The 27,774-nt window shown below is 45.5% G+C and overlaps 1 long non-coding RNA gene across 3 annotated transcripts in view; it reads right to left on the minus strand.

The window, feature by feature from the left end:
* The window catches only part of LOC146045276 (uncharacterized), a 44,681-nt gene that overhangs the window by 5,188 nt on the left and 11,719 nt on the right, over window positions 1-27,774 (minus strand). Inside the window, exons 2-7 of one of the 3 annotated variants that reach the window (XR_014465400.1) lie at window positions 21,379-21,591; window positions 13,625-13,767; window positions 12,187-12,282; window positions 11,955-12,027; window positions 9,906-9,969; window positions 4,148-4,412 (exon numbers count right to left, since the gene is read on the minus strand). This is a non-coding gene — a long non-coding RNA (uncharacterized LOC146045276). Of the gene's footprint in view, window positions 1-4,147; window positions 4,413-9,905; window positions 9,970-11,954; window positions 12,028-12,186; window positions 12,283-13,624; window positions 14,750-21,378; window positions 21,592-27,774 lie in introns of those variants that run through there. The other 2 variants (XR_014465401.1, XR_014465402.1) reach the window with 2 other exon arrangements.

Genomic DNA, 27,774 nt, shown 5'->3' on the forward strand with positions numbered 1-27,774 from the left:
TGACATCATTGTTCATTTAAGGCTCTGATACACGCACTTACAGAAACCACAGCACTGAATATATCAGATATATACCTTTTTTTACTGTAAAGAACAACAAGCAGAGGCCTTGGGAGTTTGAACACATATACATGGGGGTTCACATAGACCCATCAGGTTCTACAGTTGCACACTTGACCGAGTGGCATCTGCTTTACCAACATGCTTAAGGACTGTGGCGGCTGCTGCAGCCTTTGTATAGAAATTACAGAACACCGCACACTATGTGTCTCTAATGCTACATCTTTTCTAATGAACTCTTCATGGACAAGACACATTTCCAGTGCATGGTTCTCTCGTTGGGAACTTTTGCTCCCAGCGCCACATGACCTGACTATTGTCAGGTGTGGTACGCTAAATCCTGCTACTCTGCTACCTGATCTGATGGATGAGAGGCAGGATTTAGAACATGATTGTGATGAATATTTAAAGCAAAATTTTTCCAATTAGACCTGATATCTCTGACACGCCACTACCATCTACAAAGATTGTAGTTGTCACCAACAAGGAGACTCAGGATGGCCATATACGGGATATGCGGTAGTATTGGATTTAGAGATCCTCATTTTCCATCGTGATTTTGCTATGATATAATACGCTAATATCACAGCAAGTAAAGGAGCTCATTGAGGCTGTGCAACTCCCTGCAAAGGCAGTAGTTGTTAAGTGTCAAGCTCACATGCTATAAAGTGATCTTGTTGCACTTGGTAACAAAAATAAGATGGCCACTGTTGTGAATCACACCACTATACAATTTAATGTTTTTACAAATTGACCAGCAGAATCTCATAAAACATGAAGAGTTGTGTATTTAAAAGGAATGTGCCAGTGGATGATGAATGGATACAGTCAAAAGGCTAATGGCCTATGTAAAGATGGTGGGGGCAGATCAGTAGCTCCCCAAACCCCTCCTCCTGGCATATGCGGAAGCTGCCCATGGGATGACCCATGTAAGGAGAGAGAGGGCATGTATGTTGATTTCATCCTATGCAGAGGCCCAAACGCATCTGCAGAAGAATGAACTCAGGAAAATTATTCCTATAGAACCATCAAACATTTCTCCTACCACTGGTCCATTCCTAAGGTTAAAAATAATTTTTTGGGAATTTACATGCATTTAAAATTGTCAAAAGGAGAGAGGAGAGAAAGCCAGGGAAGCTGTCTGTCAGGGGGAGAGAGGTGGGAGAGCAGGGGCAGCTGACTGTTAGGGGGAGAGGTTGGATAGCAGGGGAAGCTGTCGGTCAGAGGGAGAGAGGTGGGAGAGCAAGGTATGCTGTCTTTTAGGGGAAGAGCGGCTGGAGAGCAGGGGAAGCTGTATTTCAGAGGAAGAGAGGCTGGAGAGCAGGGGAAGCTGACTCAGGGGGAGAGAGGTAAGAGAGCAGGGGAAGCTGACTGTCGGGGAGAGAAGTGGGAGAATAGGGGAAGCTGTCAGTCATGGGGAAGAGAGGTGGGAGAGCAGGGGAAGCTGACTGTCAGGGGGTGAGAGGTAGGAGAGCAGGGGAAGCTGTCTGTCAGGGGGAAAGAGGTGGGATCGCAAAGTTACCTGACAGAATTACCACGTAAATACAGAATTTGTACCGGGTTTCGCTCTCAGATTATGGAGGGTATGTTATAATATGTACATGTCTATGATTTATATGATATAAGTATGTAGTTAATGTGACCTATTCTATTTTTCATTTTGCCTTCCCGCTGTGGCAGTTAGTGCCCCTCTCGGAGCGTGTTATCAGCCTCTCTGGCCTTCCAGCCATAACGCAGGTCTGCAGCTCAGCAAGTCACGCGGATGCATTGTTCTAATGATTCTGTCATGTTTCCTAATGATTCGTTCAGGTCACCCAGCGAGAGGGTAGTGGGGGCATCAGTCTCCTGCGCTGATTCCATCTGAGGGTCTGCTCAGAGCTTGTATCTCTTACCCGTGTCACATCGGCCTCCTCCGGGGGGCTCTTGCTTCCTCTCACACTTCAAAGACAGACTGGCAGTATAATTAGCCCTGGTGGGAGCGTGTGTCAGGGATCTGAATAACACTTTCTGATTACAAAATAACATATAAACAAGTAACACATTCCTGCGGTACAGATAAAGCGTAATGATGATGATATGATCGCAGAAACATGCCCAATGGTAGCAGCTTCTTCTACCAAGTTTGCTTTGTGTGTGGATATGAGTCCTCAGTCAGTGCACAGGACCAGAGAGCAGCTTCCAGGAAAAAGAGACAGGAGCCTTACCATGAGGTGGGTGCATGTGTGCTTAGAGTGCAGCATTGGTTCTATTGTGTTTGTATATTTATTCCTTGTGGCAGGGGGGGAAGATTGTAGACAGCGTTTGAAAACCCCACACTAGAGATCCTGCATTTGCCACCGTCTCTGCCATATCACCTGCCTTAATCACAGCATCGCCTATGTGTACATGCCATAGATATCAGAATTGTTCGGCAGATGTGCAGTTTGTGGACATCGATACTGTGTGTTGATTGCACGTGACTCGGGCTCTTTGTACAATTTATTTCAATAGTGATTTCCCTACTCAGTTTAATTGAAATAAATAACTCCTCTGTAATGCGACAGGTAAAATAGGCCCAAAAGCAGCTATTTAGTGCTGGCGAGCATCAGCAGCAGCATGTTTGTGCGTCCGCGATGGACATCGCTACTGGCAGACATACAAGCCTCTCTGTACAGGTTTGCCCTTACTGCACTCATCCTAGGTCAGGCCATCCCATCCCTCCAACATCCCACCTCTAAAGTTGCAGGGAGGTGCAAGCAAATCCACATACAGTATGTGCAAATGTGTGCACCTGTTCTGTGGTCACGGTGCTGTGCTAATGCATGGATTTTACATTACACAAATGGCTGCGCATTCAACTCAGCATTGGGCTGTCTGTGTCCGATGTATTCTCTCTCTACCTTCAGGTCCCAGTAGTCCTAGTCATACAGTAAGTACTAGTGCCCTACAGAGAAAGGCGAGATTTAGTCTTTCTTGCTACATCTCACGTTCCCCCCCAGGAGCTCTCCGAGATGGAAGTATTTATCGCTCGGCCGATTTTTACAGGTGCACAGAGCGGCTACCTACTGAACTAAATAACAAAAGAGTCATGAAGGGCAGATCAGCATACAGTAGCAGCATTGTCCTGCTGGCCCATGAAGAGAGATAACGCATACATTCTGTGGTTTAGAGGCAAATAAACCACTAGACGCAATCGCAAAGGTCCACCCCTACTGGAAGGGCCATCTGTGGCATTCACAACCAGACAGCAAGGGATTAGAATTATTCAGGGCAGGCTGCAGTGAACTTTGGATCCACTGTGTCAGCCTCTTATGGAGACAGTGCCAGTAGCGTTATGGTCAGTACCTTGGCCGTTCTTCCAGGTGAAAAGCAGAAACATACTACCACACTCAGAATGGACAGAAGTTCAAATCCGTCGGCAAATCATACTGATCCCAAAGAGGCTATCTGAAATGCCACCGGTGGGGCCACAAAGAACAAATGTTCCATTCTGAGCTGGCTCCAAAAACTGAGGCAAAACTCAGGACAGATTTAAAAAGCCATGGTGCACGCCGGTTATTTCACACCAAAACAGACTCCAAAGATTACTGACACTGAAAAGAAGTGGTCTCTCCTGCAACTGCATAGTGTTGTAGACAAAGTCCACCAAGCGATCTGGTTTTCCAAATAAACATTGTTTCAGCTATTGTAAGTTCCAGGGATTCGAGAAAGAGAATGTAATAAAACATTCAGCCACCAATGGACTTCAACCAAGCCACCCCACCAATGGCCTTCAACAAAGCCACACCAGCAATGAGTAATGTTCAATGCGGCTTCAGCACAAGAATGACCTGCCTACAGCAACACCGTACACTCTACCATAGGACAATGACCCTTCATGTGGTTTCTACAGAGGAACTTATGCTCTCAGTGGGACTTAGTGAAATCAGATGTTAGGAAATAGGGTCAGGGTAAATAGGTCTGTGAGGTCTACCATTGACCCACTTAAGAGTTCGCTGTTGACCAAGAGATGCTTGTTTAAGACTGCAGAACGGAAAAATGGCAAAGACGGCAAGCTGGTCTCCACAACTGGACCCTTGACAGTCTAGGTAAAAACAGGGGTGAAAGTTTTGGCAAAGTTCATAGCTGGAATGACAATATCTTACAAGTTCCTATAGTAAACAAGTCTACTGAGCTGAAGGATCCGCAGGACCTGATTAAAGACTTTCTTTGAACCAGTTTGGAACCGTGTGGAACAATCAGCAGAAGTAGAGATATTAGTAGCAGATCAACCTAAAAACTTCTAGTCCCGATCACTCTGCGCTTAGATTCCCTGGCGATCCCTTGTATATTCTGCGCGTCATTGCTGTATTGCTTATATTCCCAGCGCTGACCTTTAATTAAAAAAACAATAATAATCAGAGACTGAGCAGATGACAAGAGGTTTGCTGTTAATTGCAAATTAAATACTCTTAAATAATTAATGTCAACTTCCATTCACAATAACATGAACATTGGTAATTCACACTCAGTAGATATCATACAGTATCTCCCGTGACATTGCAGACGGAGACCATCGCTGAGTGGCCCGCTGGAGGCGCTTACACAAGTTGGCAGAACCAAGGCAACGAATGGGGACATTTAAACTCTACATTACTAAGCCTTAAACTAGACGGGTACGTTGGCCAGGAGGAAAACGTTGCCTTCTATATAAGTTCTTGGGTTATTATATATATATATATATATATATATATATATATATATATATATATATATATATATATATATATATATATAGTTGGGGTGCAGTGGCCTGTGACCACACACTCTAGTAAATACAAATACAGGGGGCACAGCACTCACCATAATAAACTAACTCACCTTAACATACAAATAATCAATTAAATAAATAATGGGGTTTTAGTACATGAATTGATCAATGCATTTCTGCTTGCAGCCCATCACCAAGGGACCCCATTTCACTGCAAGTCCTACACTAACAACTGGTCTCTCAAGAGCCTGGCAACTACTGACACATCATAGCTAAAATGTACATGTGTTTTTTCTTGGTTTAACCCCTTCCCGACATTGCCTTTTATGCTAATTTTTTTTTTTTTTCCTCCTTGCGTTCAAATAAGCGTAACTTTTTTAATTTTCCGGCTATATAGACACATGAGGGCTTTTTTTTTGCGGGACAAGTTGTACTTTGTAATGGTACTATTTACTATACCGTATAATATTCTGGGGAATCAGGAAATAATTCAATGTGGGGTAAAAAAAAAAAAAAACGCCATTCCACAATTTTGCGCTGGTTACGTTTTTTTTGGAGTTCATAGTTCGTTTAAAATGATGGGTTATCTTTATTCTATGGGTCGTTACGATTCTGGTGATACCAAACTTATATAGTTTTCGTTATGTTTTACCACTAAAAAAAAAAAATCGCAACTTTTACGGTTTTTCTAATTTGCGTTGCGTCGCCATGTTCTGCGGCTTATAACTTTTTTATTTTTCCACCTACGGACCTGGGTGAGGGCTCATTTTTTGCGGGCTGAAGTGTACTTTTTAATTAATTTAATTATGGGATATGGGCGACGTTCTGATCTCTTTTAGTTATTTTTTTTTGGGTACGCGATGCGACCAAAAAACGTAGTTTTGGCGTTTGGAATTATTTTCCGTTTACGCCTTTAACCGTGCGGGATAACTAATGTTATATTTTAATAGATCGGACTTTTAGGAACGCGGCGATACCAAATATGTTTATTTTTTTTATTTTTTATTTATTTTTATTTGTGAAATGGGGAAAGGGGGGTGATTTGAACTTTTAATATTTTTTTATTTTTTTTTTATTTTTAAACTTTTTTTTTTTTTTTTTTTTACTTTTACTACAAGGCCCCCTAGTGTACTTGACCACTAGGGGGCGCGATCGCCTGTACTAGGTTCAGCCATAGAGCTCTATGGCTGAACGTAGTGATTTTATGCACTTCCTATTACATCCTGCCTGAGGCAGGATGTAATAGGTATGCATACACGGCCAGCACAGGGGTCTACATTAGACCCCTGGCTACCATGGCAACCGATCGGCACCCTCCGATTTCGCTGCGGGGGGCCCCGATCGGCGCCGGAGGGGGGCGCCCCCCCTCCGATCAGCTATTTAAGCACTGCGGTCGCTTTGCCCGCGGTGCTTAAAGGGTTAAACGGCCACGATCGGCGAACTCGCCGCTCGTGGCCGTGAGAGCAGGGACCTGGCTGTAATATACAGCCATTACCTGCTCTCTTTCAAGCCAGCTCACTCCGTGAGCTGGCTTGATTCCCCCTCAACCGACATATGACGTAAATGTACGTCATATGTCGGGAAGGGGTTAAAGCTCACCTGCCAACTACCGGGGTCTGTGCTGGGCGCACTACGCTACACAACATTGTTACTGCATTACGGGGTTTGTGCTTGGCCCGCTACGCTACACAACATTGATACTGCATTGCGGGGTTTGTGCTGGGCGCGCTACGGTGCACAACATTGTTACTACATTACGGGGTTTGTGCTGGGTGCGCTACGCTACACAACATTGTTACTGCATTATGGGGTTTGTGCTTGGCCCGCTACGCTACACAACATTGATACTGCATTGCGGGGTTCGTATTGGGCGCGCTACGCTACGCAACATTGTTACTGCATTACGGAGTTTGTGCTGGGCGCGCTGCGCTACACAACATTGTTAATGCAATATGGGGTTTGTGCTTGGCCCGCTACGCTACACAACATTGATACTGTATTGCGGGGTTTGTGCTGGGCGCGCTATGGTGCACAACATTGTTACTACATTACGGGGTTTGTGCTGGGTGCGCTACGCTACAAAACATTGTTACTGCATTATGGGGTTTGTGCTTGGCCCGCTACGCTACACAACATTGATACTGCATTGCGGGGTTCGTATTGGGCGCGCTACGCTACGCAACATTATTACTGCATTACGGGGTTTGTGCTGGGTGAGCTACGCTACACAACATTGTTACTGCATTACGGGGTTTGTGCTTGGCCCGCTACGCTACACAACATTGTTACTGCATTACGGGGTTTGTGCTTGGCCCGCTATGCTACACAACATTGATACTGCATTGCGGGGTTTGTGTTGGGCGCGCTACGGTGCACAACATTGTTACTGCATTATGGGGTTTGTGCTGGGCGCGCTACGGTACACAACATTGTTACTGCATTACAGGGTTTGTGCTGGGCGCCAGTGGCGTAACTATAGCACCGCAGCCCCCGCAGTCGCGGGGGGGCGCTGTGCATGTGGGGGCGCAGGGGTGGCTGCGTTGCTATAGTTAGCACCCTCCCGTCACTCCGTCCGCCCATCCACGGCTTGCCCATCGCCCGCCAATCCGCCGCCCGCAGCCTTACCTGTCTTCAGTTCTTCTGCTAGTGAGACAGACCACAATAAAATGTCTGCCCCATATAGCAGACAGTTCTCTGAAACTGTCTGCTGTATGGGGGCGGACATTTTGTGTTGGTCCGTCTCCATAGTAGAAGAATGAAGCCAGCAAGGGAGCCGGGACCAACGGCAGCAAGACAGGTAAGGCTGCGGGTAGGGGAGGGGGGGTGCAGCGGAGGGGGGGGAGGGGGGCGCCCCCCCATTAATGGCGGGGGGGGCGCGCCCAATTCATAGTTACGCCCCTGCTGGGCGCGCTACGGTGCACAACATTGTTATTGCATTACAGGGTTTGTGCTGAGCGCGCTACGGTACACAACATTGTTACTGCATTACGGGGTCTGTGCTGGGCGTGCTACGCTACACAACATTGTTACTGCATTACGGGGTTTGTGCTGGGCGCGCTACGGTGCACAACATTGTTATTGCATTGCGGGGTTTGTGCTGGGTGCGCTACGGTGCACAACATTGTTACTGCATTACGGGCGTTGTGCTTGGCCCGCTATGCTACACAACATTGATACTGCATTGCGGGGTTTGTGTTGGGCGCGCTACGCTACACAACATTGTTACTGCATTACGGGTTTTGTGCTGTGGGGCGCGCTACAGTGCACAACATTGTTACTGCATTACAGGGTTTGTGCTGGGCGCGCTACGGTACACAACATTGTTACTACATTACGGGGTTTGTGCTGGGTGCGCTACAGTGCACAACATTGTTACTGCATTACGGGGTTTGTGCTGAGCACGCTACGGTACACAACATTGTTACTGCATTACGGGGTTTGTGTTGGGCGCTACGGTGCACAACATTGTTACTGCATTGCGGGTTTGTGCTGAGCACGCTACGGTACACAACATTGTTACTGCATTACGGGGTTTGTGCTGAGCGCGCTACGGTACACCTCATTGTTACTGCATTACGGGGTTTGTGCTGGGTGCGCTACAGTGCACAACATTGTTACTGCATTACGGGGTTTGTGCTGGGCGCATTACACTACGCAACATTGTTACTGCATTACGGGGTTTGTGCTGGGCGTGCTACGGTACATAACATTGTTACTGCATTTGGCCCAGGCTACGTGTAAGAATGAGTACACTATGCAACTGTCTCCTCTATTGACAATCACTTTATGTTCACAGTTTATCTAATATAAGTGTAAATCTGCTGGTAGGAAAGATTAAATCCCAGGTTATAAGATCAGAAAGGAATAGTAAGCTGCGGGAGTCAGTTCCCTCCGTGTACTTCTGCATGGATTTACTGCCGGACAGAGAGGCTGAGTTTACAGAGTGCGAAGGACAGTAAAACGTACTGTCCCGAGTCTGTGCTCATTTACGTTATACTTGCGCCTAACTGCATTTTTGATGAAGCAACAATGGTTTTCTACTGCACAAAGTCACACCATGCATGCAGTCCTAACTGTTTGCATAGAGATTCAAAAGCACGGTCTATAAAATGCATTTCACTACCTACACTGCCAGCCAATCACATCCTGGCTAGCATGGAAAACCACTTGTGATTGGCTGAGGGGCTACTGAAACATTTGGTTAGTATTTCATTCTGTAGCTGGGTTCAAAGCCATCATATATTATATTTGTATCTTTATGTTAGAATAATATAAGTTAGCATTAATAATAACTAGCTGATGCAAAGGTTTACTTGGTGGAACATTTTACCCCTTGTTTTATTCCCTCTGTTGAATTTTGGGAAATCTCTGCTTAGTGAGTGTCTGCAAATAACTGTCACAGTTCCCAGATCACCCAGCAGGTTACATGTTCCAGGCCCCCGGAAGGTGCACAGGGAGTGTTTACTATCACATTTTCCAGAGCACAATGGTGATGCTTTGTAAATGGCATGCGGATGTTTCACTGTATATCTCTGAAACAAAGCTACCGATTACAACGCCAATATTTTTCTTACATCGCCGCCCTTCGCCTGACAGCTGCCGCGATTATGCCGCATATGTACTAACATATGCGGCTAGCATCAGGTTGCGGTGACGGAGACCCCCGTGATACCTGTGATGTGGGGTGCGGGGGTCTCCGTCACATCCCGGCGGCTGGCAGTGTCCCCCTGCGTCTCCTCCCCCCCCCCCCCCTGCAGCCGGATGTCCTCCCGGCTATGACACCTGCTGGGTGAGGAGGAGATCGATGGAGGACGGGAGGGGGGGAGCGCGGACGGCGATAGAAGCCCATAGGCTTCTATAGGGTATCGCCACCGGGGGGTGGCGATACCCTGCCAGGCGAAGACAGGGTGGACGGGTATTGGTACGTAGGAAAATGCGGTAAAACCCCCGTTTTACCGCATTTTCCCTTTAGTACATCTCGCCCTAAGAAGCATGGCCTTTCATTTGGTATATGTGGTATATATTAGGCATTTTCAGACCAGAGTATGGGTCTAAAATTAAAACTACCCTCCTTTCCGGGACCATGTGGGAACGCTGCCCCCATGTAGCTATTTACCATGCTCTTTCTTCCACGCCTAATAATCGCACCGTTCTCATTGTGTATTGCTGTTGATCCTGAGCTGGGAAAACACAAAGAACAGAAAGTAGATTAAAGCCAATCACTAAATCTCCTCTGTAAGCAAAACCCTGTCAGATGCAGAATATGTTTACATGACTGAAATGCTTCCTATTATATCGGATTGGAAATATAATAGAGATCCGGCCTATCCGTCATTACACGGAATTATAGCAACCTGTTCTCAGGCAGATAATGAAACAATAATTCTTAAATAATGTAATGCCGAGAGCCCGTATAAATAATTAATGCCAGAATAAACCTGTTAAAAGAATAATTTATCAAGTCAAACAGAGCTTCTCTCCGCCATTGAATAAAGCCCGAATCATTTACAAGACGGACGGATTCATCCCTGCTGCAATACAAATTACAGAAATGGGCCTTTTCTCGTACGGCACAATGAGATACACGCACATGAATAGGGGACATTAGCTCTTACGCTGAGAACGTCAGGCATCATATTTATTAACGATATGGGATTATGTAATTACTGCCATATTAGCAGCTACCAGGGAGAGACGCATTCTGGGGGAGAGGACAAGGTTACAGGGTGATGGAAAACTTTATACAGCAAAATGAGGGATGGCCATCCACCAGCAATGATTTAAAACCATCGTTGGTCTATGACTGATGTTTACTACTATTTCCATTGAGTAGAACCAGATGGTTTCCCACCATCAATAATAAACCATCAAGGATTTTTTTTCCCTGTAGGTGCAAGGATATGGAGCTGAGCTCCACCCCAAATACTTCTGTTAAGCTCCGCCTCCAGGCTCGCATTGGTCCACAGTCTAATGATTTGCAATAGCAGGGATGACCATCGGGGGATAAAACTATTGATGGTTCCCTTGCAGATGGTTTCACTCCGTTGAGGCTACCCGTCATTGATGGGTAAACAACGGATGGTCATCCCTAATCAAAATTACTTCCAGGGTCGTAATGGCTGCCTGACTCCTCTGGCAAATGCCCGAAGGGCTGAATGGCTCCTGGCCCGCCCCATGAAGGCATGGTCAAACATCTCCGCCCCCTGGCACTCTGCCGGCATTTCCTGAAGCCTCCACCCAACTTACATCATTCTGCCAGCTCCCAAGTATGTTCACCTCCATCTGAGTGCTGCAATGCAGTGTGGAATACGGGCATGGGATGGCAGAGTGGGGGGCAGAAAGGGGATGCTATGTTGCCGATTTCACTCGATTTTCCGGGCCGATCGGACAGACTCAGGTGAAATCGTCCCAAATCACATAAGTGTATGGGTGCCTTAGTCTACTAGGTGAGGTCATACGGCAGCTGTAGACCGCTGTTGGGTAACCCCGCTGGCTGCATCTCACATGTCTCTTAGTCTATGAATGTACAATGATACCAAATACATTTCAACCAGACGCTGGCCGTACAGTTCTATTAGGGCCACAGAACCGACGCTGTGATATTTTTAACCCAGTGCATTTGTCATCTATAAGGAAATTGCCTTTCTGTATTTTACAGCGACTGCTTCGACCTCAGGACTACATTGTTTTAATTGCCCGCATGTAAATATTAAGCCTCTGACATTACGGAGACACCAATAAAGCACTCTGGGGCTGACACTCGGTGCTCAGCCATCATTTAATACCGTGCCACAATCACTCTTCCAATTAATGGCTTAAAAACTCCATTACTGTTAATGAAATGGGTCACTAAAGTTTTTATTCCGGTTTTTCCTTGGTTTATTAATCTGCAACAACATCTAATGCGTTTTATATTCTCGCACTGTACGCACGACGGCTGCTTTATATTCTCCCGCTGTACGCCTTTCACTACGTTTTGCTTATTTGGTGGCTTTAAAATGTAGCCATTCATATTCAATATGCAACCCGTAAAATGTACAAATTGGCTTTCCGACATACAGAGCGGAATTATCTGATAATATCATTGGTGTGAGCACCTCGCCGTCCCCTTAAAGTGCTTAAAATGTGCAAGACAAGCAAAATCTAGAAAGCTTTAAGATATTACCGGCGGCTACAGACGTGTCTAGAGAAATGCTCTTCCGAGAGATCAAAGGCCGCGGAGTGGGCGTCGTCTGTTTCTAAGGGACGGAAAGAAATCGTCATTTTCAGCCTTTATCCGTCTATCTCCTATTTGTTGGTTCACATACGAGAGCCGCGAATATAAGCGGATAGAATTGCGGTACAGATAAGTAGGTCATAAATCGCATTAAAGCAAGTGTAAGAAATGCAGTACTTACCGCTAGGTGGGGATACATACGCCATCCCTGCGGTCAGGATCCTGGCGGGCAAAAGACTGACCACGGCATCCGATGGGCATGGGTTATTGGGTCGATCTAATTTAGGGCGACATACATTGGGTTGGCACCCATAGGTCGATAGGCCATGGGTCGACACCTATAAAAGGTGTTGAGAGGGATTTTGGGTTTACATGCCAAAGGCCGAATTTTTGGGTGTCTGTGTCGGCATGGACACAGTATGGGTACCGCGTCCTCTCCCATGGCGCTCTTTGCCTGTAGTGCTTCTGCCTCCACGCCCTAGTGGGTGGTAGGGTATGAAAAATCGCCTTTTGGGGGGGGGGACTTTTAAAAACTTTGTCAGCCTATAGTCCCTGTTGATATATAATCCATATCGACCTTTTATAGGCGTCGTCTGACCTGTCAACCTAAGGGTGTCGATCCAACGTATAGAGACCAAATATAGGTCGGCCCAATGACTGTGTCCCACCCCGATGGGGATACCTGACAAGGGCTTCATATGTACCCTAACCCATTCTTACTACCCCCTAGCCCTCCCTGGCAAAAGCCTAACCTTATCTCTCTCCCCTCAGCCTAAACTGAACCCACCCCGCTAGTACTGAACCCTAACACTCGTACCCCAGCCTCTTACCCTAACCCTCCCATGTAACCCTCCTGCCCCTCAGACTTGCCCTAAGCTCCCCCCAGCCCCTCAGCCTTACCCCTAACCCCTCCTTAGTGCCTATACCTAACCCTCCTGACCCACAGCCTAGCCCTAACCTCTCCTTTCTTAGTGCCTACACCTAACCACCCCACCCCCCCGGCCTCAGTCTTACCCCTAACCCCCCTTCTCTGCAGTATAACCCTATCCTCTCCTTTCTTAGTGCCTACACCTAACCCTCCTGCCCCTCAGCCTTACCCCTAACCCCCCTAACTCCACAGTATAACCCTAAAGGGGCATACACACAGAGCGATTTTGTGCTATTTTCTAAGCAATCTGACTAGATTACATAGAAAGTAAGCACAGATCTCGTGTGTATGCCCCGAGAGATTAATTATCTCCCGCTAAGTCAGTGCATGCAGTCAAAATCTAGTCAAAATGCTTAGCAAGTAAATGCAAATCTCTCTGTGTGTACAGAATGAGAGATACTGATCGCAAACTCTCATTCTGAACCACTACCCGGCCTTTTTTTGCTTTAGCATTAGCAAAATTGCTTTGCACAAATCTCTGCATGTGTATGTGCTCCTCATGGGAGATCTGGACACAGGGTAATCGCCTACCCTAAATAGCTTAGCAAAATTGCTTAGCACAAATCTCTGCATGTGTTTGCCCATTAACTCCTCCTTTCTTAGTGCCTATACCTAACCCTCCTGCCCCTCAGCCTTGCCCTAAACCTTACCCCCATTCCCCAGCCATACACTAGCCACCCCTTATTCTCACCAATCAGGATGTTATCTTTTTCTAAGTTCCATCACCGCTGTTCTCCGGCATTGGTATATTATATGCAGGCATCCTAGCCGCCATTCAGTATCCGCAGCAGCACCACAGTGAAATAGTCCAGGGCAGGACCTGGAGAGACAGTGCTGAGGGCAATACAGAGCAGAAGGTGAGGCAGGAGCTGCAGAGCATTTCTTCTACTGGGCAATTATCCATGCCTTTTATCTCTTGTTATTTGATTAGGAGAACTATACCGTCACATCTCTACAACAAGACCCCACCAGTCTGGTAACTATTGCTCCATTTTATTGGGATGTATCACATTTATTGCATTTCCGACTCTCTGGGGACTAGAGTAAAAACCGGAGCCGGACAAGACCTCGGAACGCCGGACAACTCTGCATTCTGGAGCTTGGGGTGTCCCATCTGGGGGGTGTCTTGTCCAGGGGGATGTCTGTGATAGCTTTCACCAGGGACATGGAGAAGGGGAGATTACAGCCTCCCCGTGTGGTCTGGACCGTTCTGGTTTTTGCTACATGCCCGGACCATACAGGGAGGCTTTATTCTCTCCCTCCTCCTCTCCCTGCAGGGAGAGAATAAAGCCCCCCACCCCCGGACAGGACACCCCCGGCCTTCCGGGGTCTTGTCCGGGTCTGGTTTTTACCCTTACCGGGCTCTCTGCACAATAAGCTGCATTTACAGGGACTATAGTTGTTTCAAGGACTTTACAAAATGACTGAGCTTCTCAGGTAACTCAATCTATTATTGATGGCCGCACAATGCAGAACGTTTAAAATAATGACTGTCGTCAGCTGGATGCCCTTTTACATCTAATCCTCTCAAAGATTAATCACTAAAACAAAGCTGACAATGGGACCTTGTCTATCACATCACAAGATCCGCGCCCATCGCAGCTCGCAACCTGCACGTCTGAGACCGGGAGAATATGAAGAATCACTTGTATGAATATAGAGATAGCATTTATTATGGTGGGAATAAAGCATCTTTATATCATGTTTAATAGCAGCGTCCAATCTACCCAGTGTATACAGTCAATTATGTAAATGATGCAAGGTGACGTCACCGGGGAATATTCCATGAAAGGAAGGACTAATAGAATTCTTGTGCTCTGTACTTTATAACGTTATGCAACTATTTGTTTCTGTCACTTCCTATGCTAATAAGTGGGTGTGGTTTAATCAAAGCCACAGATAAATATCCCCCTCATGACAAAACGCAGAATTCGGGATAGGCATCGATGGTTGCCATTGATGGCGATAGTGCAAATGGCCATTGATAGCAGCATACTTGTACCTATTGATAGCCATCCCTTTTATTTGACTGACTAACTTGTGGGACAATCAGAACCTGGGGGTGGAGCCTTATGGGTATCAGGGGCGGAGCTATGCTCCATTTCCCGGCCCCTTGGGTAAAAAAAAAACAACTATTCGGTTAACTGTGCCATCGATGGAGGGAAACCATTTGGTTCCCCATCGATGGCAAACTATACATCGTTCATAAACCATCGATGATTTGAGTCATCGATGGTCAATAGATATCCCTATGGGGGGGGGGGGGGGGGTTTCAAAATGCTTTCCACAATCTCCCACTCTATGGAACATTGGAGAAAATGTTTGAGTCTGGGGGAGCGGTATGGAATACAGTATTAATATCTAACACTATAGATAGTCTATATAGTATAGGCTGTATAACACATTTATATAATATAAATAAGTGGTCAGGAAAAGGTTAAAAACATCCCATAATAAATATAAATACACAAACATAATAGTACTGCACTTTATACGAACACATTCTCCCACCTCATGACAAGGCTCCTCTCTCTTCTTCCTGGTAGCTGCTCTCCGGTTCAGTGCCCTGATTGAGATCCACACACACAAACTTGGTAGAAGAAGCTACTACCACTGGGCATGTGCAGCAGCTCCGCTCTGTTACTTACACTGTATGATGTGGTGGCAGCTCTAGTAATCGTATTATATAGCACTGCTATAAATTGAGCCACTTGCCAAGAGGAGGGGAGTTTTCAGACAACCGGAACCTCCTCTCCTCCCCTTCCTTGCCACATTTGTTTAGTTGCTTTATGGAAAACGTGGTACATTATATTTGTTTTTGTCCCAGCGGCCTGTCTATCACGGTCTAATATTTGTGGGCTACATGCAAAAGCAGACAGTGTTTACCCTGCAGAGAGACAATATAAATTTATTTGCTCCAGACATAAAATAATTAGCTGTTTTGCTTTACTAAATATCTCCCAGAAACCAGCCTGAGGAACCCTCTCACTTTCCCAGTGCAATGGGCAACCGAGAATGTTGATGATGCAGTTTGACATGAAGCTTGTCATTTTGTCTCCTCCCCCAGCTGCCTGCCGCATCATTGCATGCCCCTCCCCTTGCTCAGCAGTGGAGGAGCACGCATTGATGTAATGCAAGATGCCACGCCCTCCCCACAGGGCATCATGGACAGGCGTCTCCTTGGAAGACCAGGTAAATAACCAGCAAGTACGCAGTGAGGTGAGGCACGCTGACATTAGCCAATAAGGTGGCTAAAGCAATATTTAAACACAGCCTATTAATTCCCTAGGACCCAGCGGCAGTTAATAATAATCTGTATTTCCATGAATATTGGTTCAACCAACTGAGACACTTTACAGACAATTTCGACAGCGGTGGGTCCCCTTCACATTCAATACCCTGATACATTTTCCCATTCAGTTACACATTATACAATATCACCTTCTACCTCGATGCCTGGTGTGGAAAGCAATATAAATAGCCGTAAATCCATAAACCATTTCAGCCCACTTAGATCCCTCGGACGCAGCCCGCCTGCCACCAGGTAATATCTATTTTCAAGTACATTAGCGTCTCCTACAATGTTGGAAATATTTTCTAACTACTTCTGGCCCACTCTGTCCCTAATGTTCTTCCGTCATCATCTTCATGTCAGGCCAATTGCTTCAGCACTTTATATTCCTAAAATATATATTTCTCTCCTGCCGCAGGACATCGCCTCTATTTCCACGAAATGAGCAGACCGCCCGCGGCGGGACATTCTCTGCCGGAAAAAAAATGAATATATATATGACTTGGGATGATGTGAACAGAGAAAAAACAAGAACGTGGTCGCTAAAGATTGGAAAGCGTGAGCGGTTCCTCTGCAGGAATATCACCTCCGTTCCTGCGCCTGATCTGTCGCGGCTTATTCTCCCGACAATGGGCCGGATTTAGCTTTGTTAGCAAAGCAAAAAAAGCACACAACCATGCTGCACTGCAGGTGGGGCAGATGTAACATGTGCAGAGAGCGTTACATTTGGGTGGGGTGTGTTCAAACTGAAATCGAAATTGCAGTGTGAACATAAAGCTAACATCTACGGGCTACATGCACAAAGCAGCCAGTATTTACCCTGCACAGAAACAATATAAATAGATTTGCTCCCCTTGCATGACAGCAAGGGGAGCAAATCACCAAATTATTTTTTTTGGCGTTATTGAATCTGCCCCATATACTGTAAATAATTTGAATATCTAATGAGTTGGTTTAATATGCTAATTTGCTTTTATTTTATAACACAGACAGAGGTAATGGGTTGACAGTGTATAGGGTATCATTCAATTGGTCGACACCATGTCGTTGACATGGGCACCCACTGCCAGTGAGTCAGTTTGAAATGGCAGTTGGTGTGGCTCCTCCCTTATTCAAATTTTGAACTTTGCTGCAGTTTTGGAGCCTCCACTGCAAAAGGGTGACAGCCACATGTGAGGAAGTGGTTAACCTCCTGTGGTTCAGGAGATGATTCTACCTCAAACGGGGTGGAGTTTGCGCCTACATAAGTCACAAGCTCAGTCTCTTCCTGGGTAGAGTTTTTGGAGGCTTCACGTGAAGGAAGATTCCTTTTCAGAATATGAAATCTCTCCTCAGGGCTTCTCCATAGAATCCAGGCTGTTCTTGATTGGGTGATACCCACCATTTTCAAAGCATTCATTTCTGCTGAGTTCTAGACCTACATGGTCCTCAGCTGTTTGGATGCCTATCTGGTAACCTGCCATTCCTGCTAAACTATCTTGATACCCTGTTCCCAGTCTTATCTCTTGAGTTGTCTAATTTACCACTCCATCTTAGATCTGTGCAACCACCTGTTTATTAAATAAGACCTGGCGGCATCCAAGCACCGGTGAGAATTTTCTATGGGAAAATGGTGGCTGTGGGAGGTGAAGACCTCTCTAGCGAGATTCTGAAAGTTTATGCATTTCCAGGGAGAGCTGTAACAATACACCACAGAAAGTGCTGACCTAGACCTTTTGCGTTGGACTCATTTCTATTTTCTGTAGCAAGATGGGAATAATTCTACATGGCATGTCTGCTGCTGAATCAAATGTACAGTATGCAAACTTTCCGTGCAATCACCGCAGGCAACAAAACGCCACACGATTCTCCATCTCTGGAGTGTTCCCAGACATTTCCATACGGGCAGATATCTTAAAATTCATTTATTCATCAAGCTAACATTTCACTCAGTAAAAACAAAAAATGCCTTGAACACCCTTTGGGGCCCTGGCTGTCTCAGAAAAACAAAACTGTGTGGCAGACGCAACAGCTTTCTGTATGAGCATGCAAATGAGCCCACGCGGAGGGAACGATGGAAGCTGTGACTATTTCATGTGTTTATTTGCATGCCCATATCACAATCCTGTCTCTCTGTCGCGCACCCCGACCGCGTGATATTTAGGCATCTGGAACAGACGCGATTCAGCATACAAATAATCCCTGAGCTTTATCTGCTGCTTCTCACTCTTTTCACCTCGTAACAACTCTCCATGAAATGAAGACTTAACACAGAATCAAAAAAATCCCTTTCAAATAAGACGTTCCTGAATAAAGGAATCATAGGTGGGGTCAAAGGAGGCCCAAGGAGCAGGAAGTGCATGTACATTGGGGGCAGGAAAGTGGTTTCCGTTCTATAGTACGGTTATCTAAGACACAAACACCATCCCTGCAGATATTCCAACTTTATATTGTGACCCATACTGTACAATGATCTAATAAACCGTGACTCGTTACTAGGCACAACATCACATCTAATAAGAGACTTACCGTAGGGGCAAATTTAAGTAAATTAGCCATATGTGTCTGAAAATGAACATTCCTTACTGCTGCATATCATGGGAACAGGATACATACGGATGACCAGCGGAGCCGACGCCAGAAAAGGGGTCTTTTAACTACACCTACCTCCACCCCCAACCATCCCTACTACCAGCCTAACCCTCCCAACCCCTGCAGGCTAACACTACCCCACCCTGCTGACCCCACTGCCTAATCTTAGGCCCCAGCAGCCGGATTCTAACCCTCTCTACCCCCATCCTAATCCTCCCCACTAGTGCCTCATCCTAACCCCTGTATCACCACCACCCCCCCCACCCCCCCCCCCCCCCGGCGTGGATCAGTCAATAGGTCAACCACTATTGGAGACAGGCAATATGTCGACATGGTCTATGAACATGAACAAAAGGTTGACACCAGGAAAATGTCGACATGTAAATGGTCAACACAGGGTTGGGTTTCACTTTTTTGGTGTCTATGTCGACATATGTCAACATGGACACTGTATTAGTGTACCGCTCGCCATACTCCGGGTAGTATTATATTCTTCCTCTATGCCCACTTGGATTAAGGAGTATCACGTCGGTTAAGGAAAAATAAAAAAATCAAGAAAAACGCGAGACAACCTTTGTCTGTGTGTTCCATTTGTCAATGTCTACCTAGACCATGTTGACCTTTTTAATGTGTCGACCTTTTGTCTGTCAACCAATAGTGATCAACCAATTGACTGCCAACCTAGTGACTAGCCAATGGCGAACAATTGACCGGATCCCCCCAACTACTTCCTCCAACAGCCTAAACCTACCACCCTTCTAAGTGCCTGACACCAACCCCTGCACCCACAGCCTAAATTGAAGTCCCACACTAGTGTCTAATCCTAACACACACACACGCACCTCCCTAACTGTAAGGCTGCTCACATACTTACATTTGGAATGCCGACATCCTCATCATTGTAGGCATTCCTGCGCTGGTCTTCCTGTGGTAGGCAGGTTCCCGGCATCGGTATTGCTTGCCACAATTCTGACATGCTGGCATGCAAAGCAGAGCGGGATTCGCCGCCTGGTTTCTAAAGGCAGTAGATGCTGACGCATTGTTGCCTACCCTCCTGCATTCTGCAGCAGACTCCTGGAAACAGTAGCAATCTCCCCGACTCCCTGCAGAGTCTAGCGATCTACCTGATTTCACCTAACCCACATTATGCAGCCATTACATTCTTGGGGCAAAAAAGGAATCAGAAATACATTCAAACGGCTCATCATTCCCTGCACCAGTTATAAGGCAAGGTGACCCCTAGGGCTACATGCATCTTAAATAAGGTTTCTCGTGGCCACTTATATGGAACCACATGTAAGACACAATACAAGCCCTGACACATACTGTATCAACCAAAGCGTAGAAATAGCTAAGCGCTGGAAATTAGTCCCTGCTGCCGTCTAAAGGGGATACTCAACCCCTCTTTAAAAAGAAAAAGGTACTTGTTTCCTAGCACGGCCACATATCTTGGCCATCGGGGGTAATTTGAGTGGCCTGCGACGTGACCGACGCGATGCCCCCGATTTTTCCATTGAAATGCATTGAAAACAGTGAAAAATCGCGTCGGTCGCGTCGTGTGCAGCTAAAAATGCTTAAATGGTCCAGACGCGATGCCCACGATTTCCCCATAGGGAACAATGTTAAATGCCTCAATTTACCCGCGATGACCACGATTTCCCATAGGAAACAATGTTAAATGGATCAATTTACCCAAATCAGCACAGGAACAATAGTAAATGGGCCAAAAAGACCCCTGAACATTGAAATGTCCCCCCAAAAGTAGTTGACGCCACCCCGCCATCAACGTGAACCCGAAGCGTGGCGAGCGCAGCGAGCCCGCGAAGGGCGGCGGTACGCGTCCTCCGACCTTTTCATGCCCTACTATCCACTAGGGCGTGGAGTGAGAATAGAATAGTGTGGCGAGCGCAGCGAGCCACCGAGCCCGAAGCGTGGCGAGCGCAGCGAGCCCCGCGAGGGGACGCGGATACCTTCACAGGTAAACGCGTCCCTTCGCGGGCTTCCCAGGTGTCCGCGTCGCCATGGACACCTGGGAAGCCCGCAAGGGGCCGCGTATAACTGTGAAGGTATCAGCGTCCGCTCGCCACGCTTCGGGCTCGGTGGCTCGCTGCACTCGCCACACTATTCTATTCTCACTCCACGCCCTAGTGGATAGTAGGGCATGAAAAGGTCGGAGGACGCGTACCGCTGCGCTCGCCACGCTTCGGGTTCACGTTGATGGCGGGGTGGCGTCAATAACTTTTGGGGGGACATTTCAATGTTCAGGGGTGGTTTGGGGCCATTTACCATTGTTCCCTATGATAATTTGGCTAAATTGAGCCATTTCACATTGTTTCCTATGGGAAATCGTGGTCATCGTGGGTAAATTGAGGCATTTAACATTGTTCTCTATGGGGAAATCGCGGGCATCGCGTCTGGCCATCGCACCCGATTTTTTTAGCGGCCGCGATGCCCGCGATGGCCCCCATTTTACCCCCGATGAGCGCGATTCTGATCGGTGTGGCCGTGCTAGGAAACAAGTACCAAGAAAAACAATAAATACAGATGTAGACGGCGCAAAGGGACACTATGGATACAGTTACCCATGCCGTGAGCGGGTCCTCGGCTGCTCTATTTCACTTGGTCAGCCTCTTTGGGAACACTCAGCTCCGGCCTCCGGGTCTCTCCCAAACGGCGGCGTCTCACGTGTAGGTGGTGAGGGACTCCTGGATGACGCGTTTCCCCGCCTCTTAGGACATCAGCAGTTTCATCAGATGATGACGGAGCAACTGGTAACTGAGCAAGTACCTCCCTCCCTGTGGATTACAAAATGAACAGCCACGGAGCATAAGTATAATCCTTCTTTTCTCTGCTTATATGTCACAAAAGCTTTCTAACATCTACAAGCTGAATTCTATGGCTAACTAATTAAGCATTAACAACTAGCTGGAAACCAGCAAACAGCTTTGCTCACTAACAAATCTATCTATAAGGCTGAATGACTGAGCACTAATAACGGTCTGATAACCAGCAATTTGCTTGCACTTGAAGTGTGAATTCCGAGAGGCACAAACCTCTACAGTTTAAAAACGAATATTGCACTGACTGCCATTAACCCCTGCTTAACAAGAGCTAACCCTCTATGGCCCTTATTCTGATCGGTGCGGCCGGATCCGAATATGCGGCCAGCACCGTGCGTCCTAAACCCCGCCTTCCATACGGATCGCCAACTCCGTCCGTATGCGGTGAGAAGCTGTCCGAACGGACCGTACGTGTATTTCTCATGAATACACCTCCTCCATCTCAGGGAACCTCCCCCATCATTCGATGGTCGCAACCTCAGACCACACGGGCATTTCTCCGTGCAAAAGCAGGGATCTGGGCGGGCAGCTGACATCCGGCAATGTCATATGTCCGCCCCCTACACGTGCGTCACGGCCGCATTACCATACATACGCCCAGCGTTTGCATGGGAACGCCCATGAAACGCGCGGTGGTAATGAGCCCAAACAGCCCTTCACACCCCTCTCCACCCCCTGTTCGTAGTGTACACATTTCATGCGGAATGTGGCCGTGCGTCCCGCTCGCACATGCGCAGAGACGCCTCTGCACATGCGCAGAAACAAAACATCGGCGGCACGAACGCACGCGGATATTACCGCACCAACCAGAATAAGGGCCTATATGCCTAACCAAATCTAAAAAGCCTGCAGGAAAAATGTTTTTTTGATCTCTGTCTGCATTCTAAACAGGAAAGACAGACAGAGTGTGGATATATATATATATAAAAGTATCTGAATAATTACTTGATTGCGCTATAAATTGCTGCAGCAGAAAGTGACCAATATGCATAGTTTAGATGTTTTTGTTATGTGATTTATTCATGTGATTGATTTTAGTGTATTTTATGCTAAACTACGCCGGCCGGTGATCTAATTTTTAAAAGTGTATGAAATATTATATTAGAAAATAAATTTATACTGAATTCTTTGAACCTAGTATCCATAGTGTCCCTTTACATCTGTACATACTGTATCAGTGTCTTTTCTGCAGCAAGTACAGTAGATCTTACTGACTGCTTTGGGGCTCATCTACATTGGATGTAAGTCATTGTATGACATGTGGTTGTGCCGTCAGAGGACCTTTAGTGCAAATACAGTATCCTTCCAAGACCCCCAAAGTGCTTCCTTTACGTCATCATCCAGAGATCTGCCTTAGGGCCCGATTAGAATAACATATAGCACTGTTCAGCACAGAAAGATGGCTCTAACAATTCATTAAGAAATTACACAAATTAAGATGGAAGGAGGAGAAAACTCAAGTATACAATATAATGAGAACATGATTATTTTCCTGTGTAGGGTCATAAATCTCAGTCTAGTTGCCTTCGAGGAAGAAAAATGGAAAAGAAGCGTGGTTTGTACGCAGGGAATACAAAGTCCTGTCTTGTAAATATTTAGTAAGGATAATGTATTCTGCATACATAGCGTGGCCCGTCTGTGGCCAGAGGACAATCGGGGACAATCGTCCGGAAAGAGGTAGAAGAATGACAGGAATTGTTCCTATTGTTATGAAGCACACAAACTGGCACAATCATTGCAACAAGGGCCTGATTCACAGCTGGACACAAAATTGATATTTACACAGGGTGGTCGACATAAAAAGGTTTACACTGACAAAAGACGACATGCACTATAATTGACATTGACACCATGGAAAAGTTTTACACATGACAAAAGTTGACAGGAGGTTTTTTTTTGTCTGTGGGAGAGGGTCCACCCTGGGTCAAGACTGACGAGGCTTCAACCATGGTCATAAACATTGTCAAGGACCTGGACCTTTGGACATGAGTGCACCCTTCTGTGCAGAGAAAGGACCCCGGTTAAGCCGGCTTGCCCTGACAATTAACCATAATTGACTACATAGGAGGCTCCTGAAAACCGGGTTGCCATTCTGGATCACGCAAAAAGGTGACCAATTCCCAAGCTGTTCTGGAGGCCCCGAGCACCCTTCCGCCCAACCGTGGCCACCCAAAACAGTACCGATGATGTGATCCATGCTGAATCGCACCATCGTAGCCCTGCTTCCTGCTATACAGTGCCTGGTTTTTGCCACTGTCCAGTGGAGGGTAATCCCACGATGATGTGATTCGGGTGCCATGCCCCCGGCCAGCCCACCTTCCCACTTGGCCATGCCCCCTAAATCCCTGTATGCAATTAATCAGGTCTAAATGTTAGCCCTATGAATTTTATCTCTTGTCTGAAAGGGTAATCCCACCCATGTTCTAACCGCCGGGTAGATTTAGGGTCAAAGGCCCGGCTTCTATCTGAAAGCAGTATTATTGGCTGATATCTTTAAAAAATGTAACATTCTTGCCTTATACCCCTTTCACATCGCACTTTTAAAACAGTATATTGCCGTTTTTTTTTCCATTTTAAAACGTTTAAGGCTGCAATGTGAAAGTGCCAGAGTTGATTTACCGGTTAAAGTTAACTGGTATTTCAAAACGGTTAAAAAGCAGAGTCCTACACGTTTTAAAGCCGTTTTTTTGGCAGTTTGAACAGCTCTATTTCAATGGCTTTAAACATGTCCCTTGGGGGTTAAACGGGTTGAATGTTTGAATGGTATTAAATGATTTTTAAAACGGTTTTCACCTGCATCGTGAAAGGTCTCAAGGCTCTGACCAGTTTTAAAGTCCCATTTAAGAATACCGTGTCATTACCCATTTCTGCAATGTGAAAGCAGTATTAGTGACCCCCTTCCTGCCAGCAGCCCTATAAATGGCAGAACCATGTTACAAATAGAGTATATTAGAAAATACACTAGCTGCACAATGGTTTTAAATATGAAGTATTTGGTTATGTCTTAACAGTAGAACTAACAAAACACTTGGTATCACGGCGCTTTAATCAGGGAATCCATTTATTTATTAACTGTTGGAGGATAAACACAAAGCCTGCTGCGTGTGAAATAGAAAAGCGTTCTCTAACGCTCCACAGACTGCGAGACAAAAACATGGATTATTCCACTGCGCTGCTTAATAATCTCAGCTGCTATTCAAAATAAAGGACAATATAGTTATTAATACATTCAAATATATTCTGGGGGGGTTCAGAAGCAGGTGGCTGCCTAATTCTTGTTTAAGATACAGAATAAATACTATATACAATATGTATGTGTGTGTATAATTATATCTATACATATATATATATATATATATATATATATATATATATATATATATATATATATATATATATATATATATATATATATACAGGGCTATTTTTGTGCAGGCTCCAGCAGGAACTGAGGCCCTTATTCTAGTTCACTCTTTCTGACAAAATATTTCTTAGATGGACAAAACCATGTGCACTGCAGGTGAAAAACCCCACCCAAATCTAATTATCTCTGCACAAGTAACACCTGCCTCACCTGCAGTGCACATGGTTTTGTCCATCTAAGAAATATTTTGTCAGAAAGAGTGAACTAGAATAAGGGCCTCAGTTCCTGCTGGAGCCTGCACAAAAATAGCCCTGTTTATATATATATATATATATATATATATATATATATATATATATATATATATATATATAGGCTTGAGAAGAAATCACGGCACTCCAAAGACTTTTTCAAAAAAAATATGTATTGAAGGGAAAACACACACCAACGTTTCGGAGCTTAGCGCTCCTTTTTCAAGGTATAGTCTCGGAATATACACTGTTTTTTCACCTTGAAAAAGGAGCGCTAAGCTCCGAAACGTTGGTGTGTGTTTTCCCTTCAATACATATTTTTTTTGAAAAAGTCCTTGGAGTGCCGTGATTTCTTCTCAAGCCTTCACATCTTTCCTCAAGGGCACCGGGGTCCTATAACCACAGCCGGGAGAGTGCCAGGCCGCCATCCCCCATATATATACTGTATATATATATATATATATATATATATATATATATATATATATATATATATATATACATACACACACATACACAGCTGTGCTCATAAGTTTACATACCCTAGCAGAATGTGTGATTTTCTGCCCATTTGTCAGAGAATATGAATGATAACTCACAGACTTTTCTTTCACTCCTGGTTAGTGGTTGGGTGAAGCCATTTATTGTCAAACAACTGTGTTCACTCTTTTTAAATCATAATGATGACAGAAACTACCCAAATTACCCTGATCAAAAGTTTACATACCCTGGAGTTTTTGGCCTGATAACATGCACACAAGTTGACACAAATGGGTTTGAATGGCTACTAAAGGTAACCATCCTCTCCTGTGATCTGTTTGCTTGTAATCAGTGTGTGTGTGTGTGTGTGTGTGTGTGTGTGTGTGTGTGTGTGTGTGTGTAAAAGGTCAGTGAATTTCTGGTCTCCTGAAAGAACCTTGCATCTTTCTTCCAGTGCTGCACTCACATGTCTGGATTCTGAGTCATGGGGAAAGCAAAAGAATTGTCAAAGGATCTGCGAGAAAAGGTAATTGAACTGCATAAAACAGGAACAGGATATAAAAAGATATCCAAGCAATTGAGAATGCCAATCAGCAGTGTTCAAACTCTAATTAAGAAGTGGAAAATGAGGGATTCTGTGGAAATCAAATCACGGTCAGGTAGACCAACAAAAATTTCAGCCACAACTGCCAGGAAAATTGTTCAGGATGCAAAGAAATATCCACAAATCACTTCAGCGGAAATACAGGACTCTCTAAAAAAAGTGGTGTGATTATTTCAAGATGCACAGTAAGGAGGCATTTGAAGAAAAATGGGTACTTATGTAATATCTGGGCTCCCGTTTTTCTTATGAGACCGCGTCCGCTCACCACGCTTCGGGCACGGTGGCTCGCTGCGCTCACCACACTATATAAAATCAACTCCATGCGTACTTGGATAGTAGGGGTATGAAAAAATGGGGTGCATTTAACATGGGAGCCCAGATAATACATAAGTACTGAAAAATGGGCTGCATGGTTGAGTCACCAGAAGAAAGCCATTGCTAAGCAAATGTCGCAAAGCATCCCGCTTACAATACTCCAAACAGCACAGAGACAAGCCTCAAAACTTTTGGAACAAAGTCATTTGGAGTGATGAGACCAAAATTTTACCTTTTGGCCACAACCATAAAAGTTACATTTGGAGAGGAGTCAACAAGGCCTATGATGAAAGGTACACCATTCCTACTGTAAAACATGGAGGTGGATCGCTGATGTTACATGACAATGATCCAAAACTAAAGGCCAAGTCGACCTGTCATTGGCTACAGCAGAATAAAGGGAAGGTTCTGGAGTGGCCATCTCAGTCTCCTGACCTCAATATCATTGAACCACTCTGGGGAGACCTCAAACATGCAGTTGATGCAAGACAAGCCAAGAATTTACAGGAACCGGAGGCTTTTTGCCAAGAAAAATGGGCAGCTTTACCATCTGAGAAAATAAATAAAAAGCCTCATCCACAACTACCACAAAATAGTTCAAGCTGTCATTGATGTTAAAGGGGGCAATACACGGTATTAAGAACTGGGGTATGTAAACTTTTGATCAGGGTCATTTGGGTAGTTTCTGTTGTTATTATGATTTAAAAAGAGTAAACACAGTTGTTTGACAATAAATGGCTTCACCCAACCACTAACCATGAGTGAAAGAAAAGTTTGTCTATAAAAGCCAGTCAAGGGTTCCTGGGGTTCTGAATGGAGAGTGAGGGAGGGCTCAATCTATTAGTCTCATTCAAAGATTTAAGCTGGGTACACACTACCCAGTGTAGTGTACCCAGTGAGATAACGTGACAGAACACGGCAGGGGAGCCGGGAACAGCAAGTGCATACATAATTAAAAATGTAATGAGGGTGTTGGGTGAATAATATAGAGAAGATTGGTCGGGTCATACGGATCTGACCCATCTGTACAGCTGGGAAATCCCAACTACTATTCGCCTGTGAATGCCAAGTATTTGTGTGCACAAATGCTACTAATTAGCATGACACTCCAACAACATGGATCA

Source organism: Crinia signifera, chromosome 11 (genome assembly GCF_055691185.1).
Source record: "Crinia signifera chromosome 11, ASM5569118v1, whole genome shotgun sequence".
Classification (NCBI taxonomy): Eukaryota; Metazoa; Chordata; class Amphibia; order Anura; family Myobatrachidae; genus Crinia; species Crinia signifera.